The sequence below is a fragment of the Muscardinus avellanarius genome, assembly GCF_963383645.1.
Source record: "Muscardinus avellanarius genome assembly, chromosome: 8".
NCBI lineage: Eukaryota > Metazoa > Chordata > Mammalia > Rodentia > Gliridae > Muscardinus > Muscardinus avellanarius.
The window spans coordinates 70,698,391-70,713,781 of record NC_137794.1 but is presented as its reverse complement, the minus strand read 5'-3'; the positions used below and the strand labels follow the sequence as shown (position 1 = coordinate 70,713,781).

At 37.0% G+C, this 15,391-nt stretch overlaps 1 pseudogene across 1 annotated transcript; it reads left to right on the top strand.

Moving 5' to 3' along the window:
• Positions 1 to 11,381: 11,381 nt before the first annotated feature.
• LOC308265828 (histone-binding protein RBBP4-like) lies at positions 11,382 to 12,645 on the top strand (annotated as a pseudogene). Its single transcript has one exon. The product of its transcript is annotated as a histone-binding protein RBBP4-like (transcript).
• Positions 12,646 to 15,391: the final 2,746 nt, after the last annotated feature.

Sequence of the window (15,391 nt, the reverse complement as noted above, 5' to 3'; positions counted from 1 at the left end):
GAAAAATTCTTGAGGCATTTCACCTTTAAGTTTCAGTGTAGTTTATCATAATTGGATATGTACGTTGATAGTGGATTAATGAAGCAGTTTTGTAGTTCTCTTTCTGTTTTCCTGAGCTATATTACCCATATCCATTTGTAGAGAGGAAGGAGCCAGGGAAATAATATCCATCTGCCACAAAATTAATTGAAGACTTTTTTTCTCTCTTGCTCTTCTTTTTCTTCCTCCCTCTTCTCATCAAATAATTTTAATACTTTGAACAAAAGATAAAATTTGTAGATCCCTCCTAAAAAGTTATGAACAGCCCCCAAACAGCTGATTATAATGTGGGGCTGTAGTATAAGGGGGCAGGGTAAGGAAAGGAGAGGATGGGTGGGAGTAGGCCAGGAACTTCATCCTCAGAATTGTAGTATCTCAGAATCCAAGCTTCAATCTCAGGCTTCCTGGCTTTCCTTCCTGGTTGCTTCAGTTTACTCATTATGTAACTTTGGGGAGCCCACCTATCTTCAACACCCTATTTCCTCATCAGTAAAATGGAGATAATGATAGTAGTACTTCCACGGGTTGACGGGAAGGCTAAGGTTCTACGTACAATACATGTGGTACAGCACCTGGGGTGCAGCAGTTACTCATCAGATTCATTAATTCTTATAAGATCTGCAAAATTAATATGTGATGACTATTTGTTGCACATCAGAATTCAAGGTAAGAGAGCTGCCACCGATGTTATAATAATTCAGAAATAGTTAGGGGCATTCAATGCTCTTACAAGTTTATTTATCCTCTGGTAAGCTCCAGGTTTTTTCTTTAATGGAGTTAACTATGACTGGATGAACAGGAACTGTTATAAAAACTATATTTTGTGGCCGAAAACCATTAAAGTAAACAACAATCCTACCTATCTTGTAATATAAGATGAAAAATAACACATTGTGCTAGGCACATAAAAATTACTAAAGAAGTGTGCATTCAAAGAATAATCAATAATATATATTACTTTGAAACCACTAAAGTGAAAGAAGGTTTATAAGGGGGGGGGCTGATTAAAAATTATATGCAAAGAAAAACAAATGCTCCATAAAATTTTGTTCCATTTGTGTTTAGAAAAAACAAGATATATATGTATATGCATATACATATTTATAATTTATTTTAATCTGGTAGCATAAGTTTATAATTATTTAGGACAACAACCTCAAAAGTTTTCTATAAAAAGTCTATGTAAACGCATAATCCAGGGACACATTAGGATATATAAATATTTTAACTGGGAGAAAATTTATGGAAAAATCCATAAAAATGTAAAAGGTCTACTGAGTAAAAAATAACTTCTTTTTTACATTCTGTAATCAGTTCAGAAAGCAATAGTTTCTAGAACTCAAAGGATCACAGGGAAGTTTCTATAATCCTTAAAACTTCATCTGGTTTATTTCTTCCTATGGATAAGAAATTCTTTGGTATGAATATACAGTTTTTCTATGAGTCAATGCCTGGTCTCCTGCCATAGCTCAGTTCCTGCAGTGATAGGTCCGTGGTGCATACTTGAGTCTGTAAGAGATTCCTTCTGTTCACATGGGAGATGGGGAGAAGTAAAATGGAAATTCTTCAAATCTTCCTGGAGAAAAAAACTGTGTGGAACACAATTCACAGCTGAATGAGCAGCCTGACACTGCTTAGGAATTCCTAACTATTCTTTTAGACGTGTATGTGAACATACTAATAACATCCTATCATCTGCCTTTGTCCAGGTCAGAGACTTTCCTTTCTCTTATCAGCATAGATAAAAGGAAGAAAATCAGATGGGGAGAAAGCTGGGAACCCATCAGCTGTACATTGGCTGCCCAATTGTTCTCCTGGGGCTCTGCTCATCTTGCCAGTCAACTAGCTCACAAAGGACTCAGCTTTGATCTGATCTGACTCTGTTTGACAAAGCCAGTTGCAGAGGCTCTTCATGGAGACAGCAGATTACAGACAATACCATGTCAAAGAAATGCTATCTTCTAGCCATGTACACACTGAGAGCTATCTATTCCTGGCTATGCTTGTTTCAAGGAGGCCCAGAAATGAGGCAACTGTGGAATGGAAGACATCTATTTACCTCACTTATAACTTCTGCCTGAGAAAGGCTGAATTCAGGGGCAAGGACTAAGTAATAATAGTATGAGATGTAAAAATCATAGAGTCATTTCCAAGGAGTAGCTAGAAAGAATACCGGTTAACTCAGGCAGCAAAATCTGCTCTGTCTCTGACCAGAACACCTTCAGCTGTTGAAAGTGAACAATGAGCTGCATGTGCTGGCACACATCTGTAATAACAGTATTTGTGAGTCTGAGACAAGAGGATAACAGGTTTGAGGACAGCCTCAGCCATGTAGCAAGACTTTCAGCAATCTAGTAAAATCCTGTTTAAAAACAAAAAATAAAAAGGGCTAGGGGTAGATGAGAGGTAGAATGCCCCTGGGTTCAATCCCAGTACCACAAAAAAAGAAAAAAAAAGAATAAGGGAAAGAAAGAAGAAAGAAAGAAAGAAAGAAAGAAAGAAAGAAAGAAAGAAAGAAGGTAAGAAAGAAAGAAAAGAGGAAGGGAGGCAGGGAGGGAGGAAGGAAGAAAAGAGTAATGATAATTACAGATGGCTGAGAGTAAACTTGCAGGTATGTGATACAAATTCTGAAATTTCATTTTGGCCATTGCTACCACTCTGATTGAGGAAAGAGATTCTGATTTTATGTTGGCCAACACCCATGCAAGGAAGAATGATATTTTCATAATTTAAAATAATCTGTATAAAACATATAACCTCAAATTGATACAAAACACAAAGTTATTACACTATGAAAACTTAGGTTCAGAATTGAGCAAATGACATTGTTGATGTCAAGAAAACAGACTGAATTTTGTCCTCATCCTTATCCTTAGGTTGGTGAGTTACATAGTAGTTTAGTCCCTTTCTGGCTGCGGAGCCTTAGAAACATCAAATAAAATGAGATTGCATTACATCACATTTTTTTCATACTAAGACTTGCAACTCTTAGTTCTGCAGTCTATTGAAGTTAATGAATAAAAAACTGAAGCTCTTACTCAGCTTCACTGCCTTTTAAAAGTTGAAAGAAGATACACTTATCTTTAAACCTGAGATTTCATGCTCAGAGTGATGTTGTCACTCAGGTTGTCTTGATGCTTCCCAAGCCTTTTCATTGGTCTAGGCACTCCTCTGGTCATTCAGATGTGAGAGTTTCCCACAGTCCAAGTCTATTCATTTACTCTACTTAAACACATTCTCCAAAAATCTCTTCTGGTCCAATTAAACAGATATTGTTTAAATTCTGCTTAGGTAAAATACAAGTGGTGTGTTATGTTTTGATTTGTATCTTTCCTTGGGCAATGGTAACAAATCTCTAAAACCAAGTGTGTGCACATCTTTCATTAACTAATACAGTGCTTATCTTTTCTCTTTGATATATATCATATATATATATATATATATATATATATATATATATATATATATCACAAACTAAATCAGATAATGCAAAGTGTTGCTTAAAAATAAGACAAGTATTCAAGGATAGATCTTTCCACAAATCAAATTCAAACAGGGCCTGCTTGGTAGCAAAATTCTCAGGAAAACACAGATTAGAGCCGGGCCTGGTGGCTCACACTTGTAATCCTAGTATTTGGAAGTCTGAAACAGGAGGATCGTGGTTTGTGGACAGGCTCAGCTACTTACAGAGACTCTTTGCAATTCAGTGAGACCCTGTTTCAAAATAAAAGAATAAAAATAGAGCTGAGGATGTAGCTTGGAGGTAGAATGCCCCTGGGTTCCATCCCCAATACTGCATAAAACAAAACAAAAACAAAACAAAACACAGATTAGGCCCTGGTCACTAGCAAATAACCAACAGTTTCTGGAATGTGACTTTACCTATACTTTAATTACCAATTTCTAATACAATTTATGGTAGATTTTTAGAAATTATAATAATATTCACCCTAATTTAATGATTATAGGAAGTCACTCAATAGAAAGTCTCCTGTAATTTCCTCCTCTCTGGAATACCACTATCAACAGTTTGAGATATAGATTTTCCCCTAGTATTTTCTTATTTATTCTTATACCACAAAACTGTAAAAAAAAAACTCTACACTTCACCACATTTAGAGATTTTTCTATGTGTCTCAGAAAATACTAGATTTTAAAAATCATTTTGGAGGAGCAAGCAAAGCCAAACTCATCTTGTAGTGTTTGCTTTGCAGCGATACTCAAAGTAAAGCCACATACCTCCCAAATGTGGTAAGCTGAAGTGAAAAGTAAGAAGAGATTGTTCAAGGACTTTCTAATTATCATGAAATAATATCATTTCCAAAGGCTCAAAGGACATGGAGAAAGGCATGAACCCTCTCATCATCGCTATAGCTGGACAGTCTGCAGAGGTGGTTGTACGAATCTCTTCATATCTGTATTTGACCAAGATGCACTGTGGAGTCTTGATTAGTGATTGTTCTCTGGATCTCCTTCCACATTTCTCCTTTGCTGTTTTATTCTTTATACCTAACCCAGCAGCTAGACTTTTTTTCCTATCTACATATTTCTTGAAATTTCTAATTTTAAAAGTTTGAAGTAATTTTAAGAAAATATCATTTCTACTACAGGAAGAGTAAATGACTTATTGTGAGTTCATTATTAGTCATTTTCATCCCATTTTTATGTCTACCCCTCCTTTAAAAAATTTTTTATTGGTGCATTGTAGTTATACATCTTAATGAGGTACAAGATGGTAGAGGCATACGTGCACAATCACCCAGTTAGCCCTTACCCAGTTTCTACCCCATTTCCTCTTCCTCCCTCATTCTCATATTTGATTTAGTGTTTGACATTGATTTGTTTGTTATTGTACATCATGTGCATCAGAGAATTTCCTTCTTCCCCCTTCTCACCTCTGTTAGGTCACCTTATTTGCTCATCTACAGTTTCTCCTTCTTTGTCTGGAGTTCCTTCTATGACTCATTTTCTCCCTAGCTTCTGCATATTAGGAAAAGCATCCAATTTCTTCTCTTTTGTGACTGACTAATTTCAGTTAGCATAATGTTCTACAGTTTCATTCATTTCTCTGTAAATGATATAATTTTGTTTTTACTTATGGCTGAGTAAAATTCCATTGTGTACATATCCCATAGTTTTGTAATCCATTCATCTGTTGATGAACATCGTGGCTGGTTCTATAGTTTGACAAAAGTGAATTGTGCAGCTATGAACATAGATATGCATGTATTAGTTTGGTAGTTTGCTTCCCATTCTTTTGGGTAGATACCCAAAAGTGGTATTGCTGGATCATATGGTAAGTTCATTCCCATTCTTTTGAGGATCCTCCATAGAGTTTTCCAAAGTGGTTGCACTAATTTGCAATCCCACCAACAATGTATTAAAATTCCCACTTCTCCTCATCCTCGCCAGCATTTGTTGTTGTTTGTGTTTTGAATGATTGCCATTCTAGTTGGAGTTAGGTGAAATCTCAGGGTAGTTTTGATTTGCATCTCTCTGATTGTTAATGATGTTGAGCATTTTTTCATGCATTTATTGGCTATTTGAATTTCTTCTTTCATGAAGTGTCTATTTAGTTCACTTGCCCAATTTTTTTTTTTTTTTTGGTGGTACTGGGGGTGGAAACCAGGGACTTTTCTACCTCCAGGATATAATCACAGACCTATTTTATACTTTATTTGGAAACAGGGTCTCATTAAGTTGCTGAGAACCTCACTAAATAGCTGAGGCTGGCTTTGACTCTGCAATTCTCCTCTCTCAGCCTCCCAAGTACTGGGATTACAAGCATGTGCCACCATGCCTGGCCTTCACTTGCCCAATTTTTTATTGGGTTATTTGTTTTCCTAGTGCTGATTATCTTGAGTTCTCTGTATATTCTAAATATTAGTCCTCTATCAGATAAGTAGAAAGCAAAAATCTTCTCCCATTCTGTTGTCTCTCATTTGAGGTTCTTTTTTTAATATTTTTTAGTTGGTGCATTATATTCATACATTATATTGGGGTAAAAAACTTGTGTGTACATACATGTACACACCACTGATTTAATCCCTACCCAATTCCCATCCCCTCCCCTCCCCATCCCTCCTTCCCTTGCTTGGCTTAGTGGTTGACTTCCATATGTTTAAGTACATTGTGTGTTTTAAAGATTTTCCTCTTCCCCCCTCCTTTCTCCTCCTTTAGGTTGTCTTGTTTGCTCCTCTATAGGATTTCCTTTTTCATCTAGAGTTCCTCCTATGACACATTTCTCCTTAGCTTGGGAGAAATCTGTTGAGGTTCTTAATAAGCTTCCTTTATTGTACAGAAGCTCTTCAGTTTCATGCAATCCCACTATTCATTCACCTTTTTGTTTCTTGTGCCTTTGGGGTCTTGTTGAGAAAGTTTTTACCTGTACCTATGTCTTGCAGTGTTGGACCTCTGCCCTCTTCAAGGAGCCTGGTCTCTGGTCTAATTTCCAAGTCTTTGATCCATCTTGAATTGACTCTTGTGCAGGGTGAAAAATTGGGGGTTATTTCCATTTTCTGCATATGGTTAGCCAGTTTTGCCAACACCATTTGTTGAAGAGGCTATCTTTTTTTCCCAGTGTATGTTTTTGGCCTCTTTGTCAAAAATCAATTGGCTATAAGTGTGTGGATCTGTTTTTGAGTTTTCTATTCTGCTCCAATGGACTATGTATCTGTGTTTGTGCCACTACTATGCTGTTTTTATTACTATGGCTTTGTAGTATACTTTAAAGCCAAAGAAACCACATAAACATGTAGAGACTGAACACCACACTGCTAAATAAAGAGTGGGTCATAAGTATGGGGTAAAATAAAGAAATTTCTAGAAACAAATGAAAATAGAGATACAACATATCAAAACCTGTAGGACACTTTGAAGGTAGAATTAAGAGGAAAATTCATAGCACTGAATGCCCACATAAGAACAGAAAAACATCAAATAAATAACCTAATAACACCTCAAAGCCCTTGAAAAACATGAACAATCTAACCCCAAAGCCAGTAGGAGACAGAAAATTATTAAAATCAGAGCAGAAATCAGTGAAGTAGAGAATATAAAATTACAGAAAATCAACAAAACCCCAAACTCGTTTTTTAGAAAAAATTAACAAGATAGATAAACCACTAGTCAACTTAACAACAACCAAAAAAAAAGACAGAATCAACCCATATTATGAAGATAAGAGATAAAAAATGAGATATTACCACTGACAGTATAGAAATCCAAAGAATTATTGGAAATTACTTTGAAAAACTATGCGCCAACAAAATGGAAAATCTGGAAGAAATTGACAACTTTTCAGATAAATACAACCTTCCTAAACTGAGTCAAGAAGATATGAAAATTTAAGGAAACCAATAGCAATCAAAGAGATTGAAAAAGCAATAAAGAGCCTACCATCAAAGAAAAGCCCAGGGCCAGATGGTTTCCCAAGTGAATTTCTTAAAACCTTTATAGAAGATCTAATTCTGATACCCCCTCCTTTTTTTTTAAAGAATAATTTGGATTCATGAAACCTGTTTGCATTCAAGATGGTATGCAAACATATATCTATCTTGTCTTGAATTATCCTCTCTCTCTCTCTCTCCCTCTCTCTCTCTCTCTCTCTCTCTCTCTCTCTCTCTCTCTCTCTCTCTGCAGTACCGAGGGCATAAGGGCAGCTGGAACATGTGGTCTTTTGTTTGATTAAAGGTAATGATCAACCAAGCCCAGAGGAAGATAGGTCAGCTTTCCTAGTTCACCTGCCTAATAGAATCTTTTTACGTTCTTTCCCATTGTGAGCCCATCTGTGCCACCATTAAGTTAAAAAAAAAAACACAGAAATAAAGGGATTGGCTACAGAAGGAACAGAACATTTAACATTGCTGTGAATATGCATATGTAGTAATTACCACTCTTAATGGAAATGCATTATTTTCTCATTTCTGTGAATCTAAAGCACCATAGATTGCTTGCTTTTTTGTTGTTGTTTGTTAGCATATTTGATCTTTTATTTTATTTTTCTATATCACCATGTTGTCCTTATGTTTCTGTTCTTCTTCTTTATGTTTTAAGTAGAGGGCACAAACCTGACATTAGTGCCCTAAAACACCAAAAATGATTTATATATTCTACAATAAATATTTTCTAATTGTAATTTCTAAAACAAATTTTTTTATTTATGAAGAAGAATGACAAGGGAGGAAAATTCATTCCAGAGTTCCTTAAGTGTTAGCTATATTAATGTTTCTTCTAGCACTTAAGGAAAGTGTATACAATATCTTGGAATTATCTATAAATCTATTTGTTTTAAGATTCAAATGATATTAATACTTTAACTTTACAGACCCTATATTTCCATTTCTTTAGATCGTATTCCCTGGTGCTTAGCAATACTTGTTGGTTGATATATTGATTGATCAATTCAGAAAAAAAGCTTCCAGAGATGTGATTGGAAGGCAGTGACAGTTGGCAACAGAATGGGAACAGTGAATAAAGAATTGTCATATCAGCTACTACAGAGAAGTCTAAGGAAGTCACATGTTTTTCTGACAAGGCTGTTTTTATGTTATTATCACATTATGACCATTTATATACAGTCATGAAATTTAAAAGACAAGCATTAAACTTTCAGCTTGTAAAGCAGGGCTTCTTCACACATTTCTAAATCTCACTCTGTCCCCCAGGTCATGCATGGGGATGTGGGAGTGCATATGAGGGGTGGGCTGGTAGTCAGCAATGGAGTAAGGTTGTCTAAGGGAATTTTATTAGGTAAAATGAAAGGCTGAATATTTAATGTCTGCCTTTAGATGAGCTTAAATGTGTCTTTGGCTTGTTAATGTTATATCAAAACTTCTGCTTCTCCAGAAAATACCATTATATGTCTTCTCTCTATATGCATGTCTAGTTAAATCTACCATACTTCAATCCATGCAGACAGTGAATATCATGAGATGTGCCTGTGAAGTTGGAATTTCTAGAAATCTCTGCCTTATCATGAAAATTTTGTATCTGTGTTGCTTTGATAATGGAGTTTTTCTTTAAGATGAAGAATACCAATCATGAGGGGGGAAACACAACCTGGTGAGGTAATTTTATTCTTGATGTAGCATTAAGAAATAAGCAATAGCTGGGTATGGTGGCATACAACTATAATCTCAGTACTTGGGAGGCTAAAACAGGAGGGTTGCAGATTCAAGACCAGCCTCAGGAATTTAGCAAGATAAGATGCTCAGAAAAATAGCAAGACTCTGTTTAAAAAATAAAAAGAAACAAACAAACAAAAAACATGGTTGGAGGTATAGCTTGGAGGTAGAATGCTCCTGGGTTTAATTGCTAGTACTATAAAAGGAAGAAAGGAAGGAAGGAAGGAAGGAAGGAAGGAAGGAAGGAAGGAAGGAAGGAAGGAAGGAAGAGGAAGGAAGGAAATAAAGAGAATACACAGCCAAATAACATTTCTGCTTTACACACCAAGCACCAGGACTATCCCATTTTTCTTCTGCCAGGATATTGAGGCAAAGCTTGAAAGAACAAGCTTCATACACAGACAGTCATGTTGTAGATCCTGCCAAAGGATGTAAGCAGATGGTCAACAGCATGTGGGTAGAGAATGTCATGGTCATGGTGTTTTTTGGGGATCTTCTTCAGGCCCACTGTTCTTCCCAGTCTATGTATTCTATCTAGATAATAACTTTATTGCTTATAGCTATAGTAACAACTTATCTTAATGATCATCAAATACACATTTCCAACCTTTAGTTTTCCTGAATTTCAGACTGGAAATAAGTCAATCCAGGCACTTCAAAATGAACCTGTTTATACTCATTACATCTCTTGTCCCTCTTAATCAGAGTATCCCATACAGAATGACCGTACTTCTTATAGTTCTTAGTTAATATCACCACCTCATACCTGGTCTCCTGGATCTTTTTATTTTCTTTCCCATCATTCTTAACATCACTACACTCTCCCACATCCAATTAATCAGGTGTTCTAGTTTTGTTTACCTTTCAAATTGATCATAAGAGTTGAAGACCCAAACATCTTTAGTTGATATATTACAGTATATTTGCCACTGTTTATAAAAGTTACAGTAACCATAGGAATTCCAAGCACTCAATACAACTTTTATGTCATTGTTATGAGGCTTATGTTATAAGGCTTCTAATAATTTACTGAATTTCAAAAGAAACATGCATAAATAGACCTGACTCAGTAAGAAGTCCAAGCAAAAGTTATTTCCTTAATGTACCTTGGAAAAATCCTGATTATTGGATCTTGTTTGCACTGACCTTTGGCATAAATTTGGATTTGGTGCCTTGAATGGGGATATGTGGATGATGTGTCTGAATCACTCCTTTTATCTAAGGGAATGCATGGTACGTCTAGCCTTGAAACCAGAAGGCAGATGAGTTGCTAGGCTATTGAGAGGTGTGTTTGCATGGAGGAATAATTTCAAGGGAGGAAACCATGTGTTTATAACCTCATCAATATTAACTGAACTTGAAAGAATGACTTGTGACATTACCATTGATAGTGGATGAAACAGTACTCTCCATAGTGTCTGACTTTCACGAAGCATGGTTACTTAATGGTTATTTACCTTCACTTATGTTTACTTGCTCTTGTTCTTCATTGTACATTGTGTTCATCATTTCTTACCTAGACTATTGCCATACCTAGACAGATCTGCCCACAGTTAATGCAAATGCAAACAAATTTTCATATTTTAAGGTCTTTTTTGATATATAGGCCAACAAGGCTATATTTCACAATAATTTATTATCTTAAAGTTTCTGCTAACATTTTGCATAGCCATAAATGTGGTATATTGCATAGGGTTGCTATGAAGATTAAGAGCACATCCATTGCAGGCCGGGTGTGGTGGCGCACGCTTATAATCCCTGTGCTTGGGAGATGGAGACAGGAGGATCGCGCTGGTTTGGAGCCAGCCTCGCTGGCTTAAGAGACCCTGTTTCCAAATAATAAAAAATAATATAAAGTAGGTTTGGGAGTATAGCCCGGAGGCAGAAGGGCTTCCAGGAACCCCAGTACCGCCACCAAAAAAAAAAGTGCATACATTACACTACATTAAAGTGCATACATTAAAGTGCATACATTACAAATATTTTAGGAAGAATTCCCATTTAAGTATGTTAAAATGATTTAATTATCCTCTATAATTTTTATTTTAAACATTGTTAGTGTGGCATCATTTTTCTCTACCTCTAAAGTAGACAGGTAAAATTTATTATGGGGGGGGCGCAGGAAACAATAGAGGCCACACGCGCAGAGTGAGCGCTCGCAGCCTCCCCACCCCTCCCGCAACATATGACCCAGGGATCCCAGACTAGCCCGCCGCCATGGCCGACAGGGAAGCAGCCTTTGACGACGTGGTGGAAGAACGTGTGATCAACGGAGTACAAAATATGGAAAAAGAACACACCTTTTCTGTATGATTTGGTGATGACCCATGCTCTGGAATGGCCCAGCCTAACTGCACAGTGGCTCCCAGATGTAACCAGACCAGAAGGGAAAGATTTCAGCTTTCATCAACTTGTCCTGGGGACACATGCGTCGGATGAATAAAACCACCCGTGATAGCCAGCGTACAGCTGCCTAATGATGGTGCTCAGTTTGATGCATCACACTGAGAAAGGAGAATTTGGAGGCTTTGGCTCAGTTAGTGGGAAAATTGAAATAGAAATCAATATCAACCATGAAGGAGAAGTAAACCGGGCCTGCTATGTGCCCCAGAACCCTTGCACCATTGCAACAAAGACTCCATCAAGTGACGTGCTTGTTTTTGACTATACAAAACATCCTTCTAAACGAGACTCTTCTGGAGAGTGCAACTCAGACTTGCATCTCTGTGGACATCAGAAGGAAGGCTATGAGCTTCCTTGGAACCCAAATCTCAGTGGTCACTTACTTAGTGCTTCAGATGACCATACCATCTGCCTATGGGACATCAGTGCTGTTCCAAAGGAAGGAAAAGTGGTCGATACAATGACCATCTTTACAGGACATACAGCAGTAGTAGAAGATGTTTCCTGGCATCTGCTCCATGAGTCTCTGTTTGGGTCAGTTGCTGATGATCAGAAACTTATGATCTGGGATACTTGTTCAAACAATACTTCCAAGCCAAGCCATTCAGTTGATGCTCACACTGCGGAAGTGAACTGCCTCTCTTTCAGTCCTTATAGTGAATTCATTCTTGCTACAGGATCAGCTGACAAGACTGTTGCCTTATGGGATCTGAGAAATCTGAAACTTAAGTTGCATTCCTTTGAATCACATAAGGATGAAATATTCCAGGTTCAGTGGTCGCCTCACAGTGAGAATATTTTGGCTTATAGTAGTACTAATCGTAGACTCAATGTCTGGGATTTAAGTAAAAGTAGAGAGGAACAGTCCCTGGAAGATGCAGAAGATGGCCCACCAGAATTGTTTATTCATGGTGGTCATACTGCCAAACTATCCGATTTCTCCTGGAATCCCAATGCACCTTGGGTGATTTGTTCTGTATCAGAAGACAATATCATGCAAGTATGGCAGATGGCTGAGAACATTTATAATGATGAAGATCCTGAAGGAAGCGTGGATCCAGAAGGACAAGGATCCTAAATATGTCTGACCTTGTGATTTTAGACTCCCCTTTTATCCCTCTCAACCCTAAGATTGATTTAACACTGGTTTTGAGACACAGACTGTGTTCAGTGATCCCTCTATTGCAAGTACCACCAACAATGCTAGTAACCCAAACAGTGGGTGTTTTCTAAATATTAACTTGGGCACTTGATTCAACAAAGCCAGACTTATATTTAAATTTTTTTCAGGAATTTTGTAGTAAAAAACCCAGGTCTAAAGTAGCTACAGAAAGGGGAATATTATGTGTGGTTATTTTTCTTCTCAAGCTATATCCTCAAGTTTTTCAGACTCATTTAAGTAAAGGCTAGATTGTGTAAGGAATAGAGCCAGGTGAAGTGTGTGTCTGAGTCATGAACCATAAATACTGCAAGATGTCTTTTTTATTCAGGAATTAGGGAAGATTCGAGTCAATATAGATTCCTACTCTAAAATTGTCGCATCTGACTTTCCAGAACGCACATTTTCCTATAAAAACCAGTCTCTTGGTTTCTTCAGTTAAGTCAAAACTACATGTACTTCCTTCCCCATATATTTTTGCTTGTTAGTGTATTTCTTTCTGTTTTCATATTATTCATTTACTATCTGTGAAATGGTTTTTGTTGTGTTTTTTTTTTTTAACTTGGGACCACTAAGTTGTAAAGATGTATGTTTTTACCTGGCAGTTGTACCACAAGTGGACTGTCATGTTGAGAAGGGTGAATAGATAGCTTGTATTTGTTTTGAAAATTAAATGAATTCTTGATAAGAGTTGTAATTTTTTTAGGAGTTAGTCCTTGACCACTAGGTTTGATACCATCTCCATTTTGGGTGATCTGTTTCACCAGCAGGCCTGTTACTCTCCATGACTAACTGTGTAAGTGCTTATAATGGAATAAATTGCTTTTCTACATAAAAAATTTATTATGAGATACATACATATTACAGGGATTCTACTCACTAGACCTACGAATAGTTGGTCAGGATGCTACAGTGGTTTTGTTTCCTGGACATCAGACATGCTGCAAATATCAGGGAAATGTTTGTAGTTATCTGGACAATTCTTTATGTTGAAGAAATTAACTCTGTATTTATATGTTAAGTTTAAGGGAAAATTATACTGGGTTTGGGGGATATTCCATATTATATTATTTCCAATAAATCAGGAAATCATTATTTTTTTCTAGACACCATTAAATCTAGAAACAACCTAAAAACCCATTAGCTGGGACTTGTTATTATAACATATCCATATGAAGAAATTCTACATGCCTAATAACAATCTTTAGTCAAAGGAAACTAAATTACACAGAAAAATATTCATTTAGACAGTAAGACAATAATGATTATTGATCCAGCTGGCTCTAGCCTCAAGATGCGATATGGTGCACAGCATTTCAAACAATGGTCTCACAGGTGATCACTCATTCTGAATGTAAAGGTGTTCCTTACATGCAATCTTAGTTAACTAAACATAGTTTTATTGTGGGGACTATATCAGAAAAACCTGATAATTGCCTCAACTATCCCAGAGAATAAAGTCTACCTTAGGATACAGAAGTGTAAGTGTCATGTTGGAGAAATACAGGACCTAACAGAAACATATAGAAGGGGCCCATCCTGGACTTTGGGAATTTAAGACTTCTTAGGGAATCCAACATAGGTACTGCAAGAATCGGTAGGTAATGAAGAATCAGCCAAGGGCAAAGCATTTAGAAAGAGACTTTATTGAGTTAATTAAATCCCTATGTATTATGTTGGGTGTGGTGGTATACACCTGTAATCTCAGTACTAGAGAAGCTAAGTCAGGAGCATCCCAGGTTTGAAGCCAGACTCAACAATGTTGTAAAACCCTTAGCAACTCCACAAGACCCTGTTAAAAAAACTCACGTATTAGCTTTCTTATCTTAGCCTCAGCCACAATTAGACTTCTATATATCTTTATAACTTGAAGGTCTCTCAAGGCCTTTTCCCAGGCTTTTAGTATCACTTTGTAATACATTAAAAGACCAAGAATTGAGCCAAAAACTTCCATTAAATACGGTTTTCTTTTTCAATTTTGTTTGTGTCAAATGCTAACGTCCTGAAATATTTTAGAGCCATTAAGGCTATTGATTTTTATAAAAATTTCTTATCTCTGTTAGCCATTTATCATTCATATCCCCCTGCTTTCTACGGTGACCACAAAATGTAAAGAATATCCCAGTATCTACAGTATGATTACTTTTTCCATTTAAAAATCCTATAACCCTTCCAATTGCAGACAAAGTTGTCCAAAGCACATCCATTATAATAATGAATATTAGCCCCAAACAGGAAAAGTAATGAGAAAGCTTTAGACCCATGTATGCAAGTGCAGGCCTTGTTCTGAGGTCAGAAAGGAACTGGCAGAGATCCCGAGGAGAGCTATAATTTGTGTTTAAGAAAAAAGTGAAGGAGGAGGGGTGGAGTTGGGGTTAACACGGTCATCATGTCAAGAGCTGTGAGTCTGCACTGGGTTGTACATGAAGCTGACAAGGATGAGAGCTCAGAGGATAGTAAGGAGGGACAGAGTCACCAGAAGGAGGGCATGAGCGATGGAGGTGACTCCCAAGTTTCTACCACCATAAGGGGGAGAGGAACATGTGGTAACGAGGCCATCTGAGAATAAAGAACTGGCCTGGGTTGTACATGCTGAGCGAGGGCATCATAGGGAGGGTTTTCTAATGGCTCAGTGGCTGGGGAGACTGCTTTTGGTTAGGGTAAT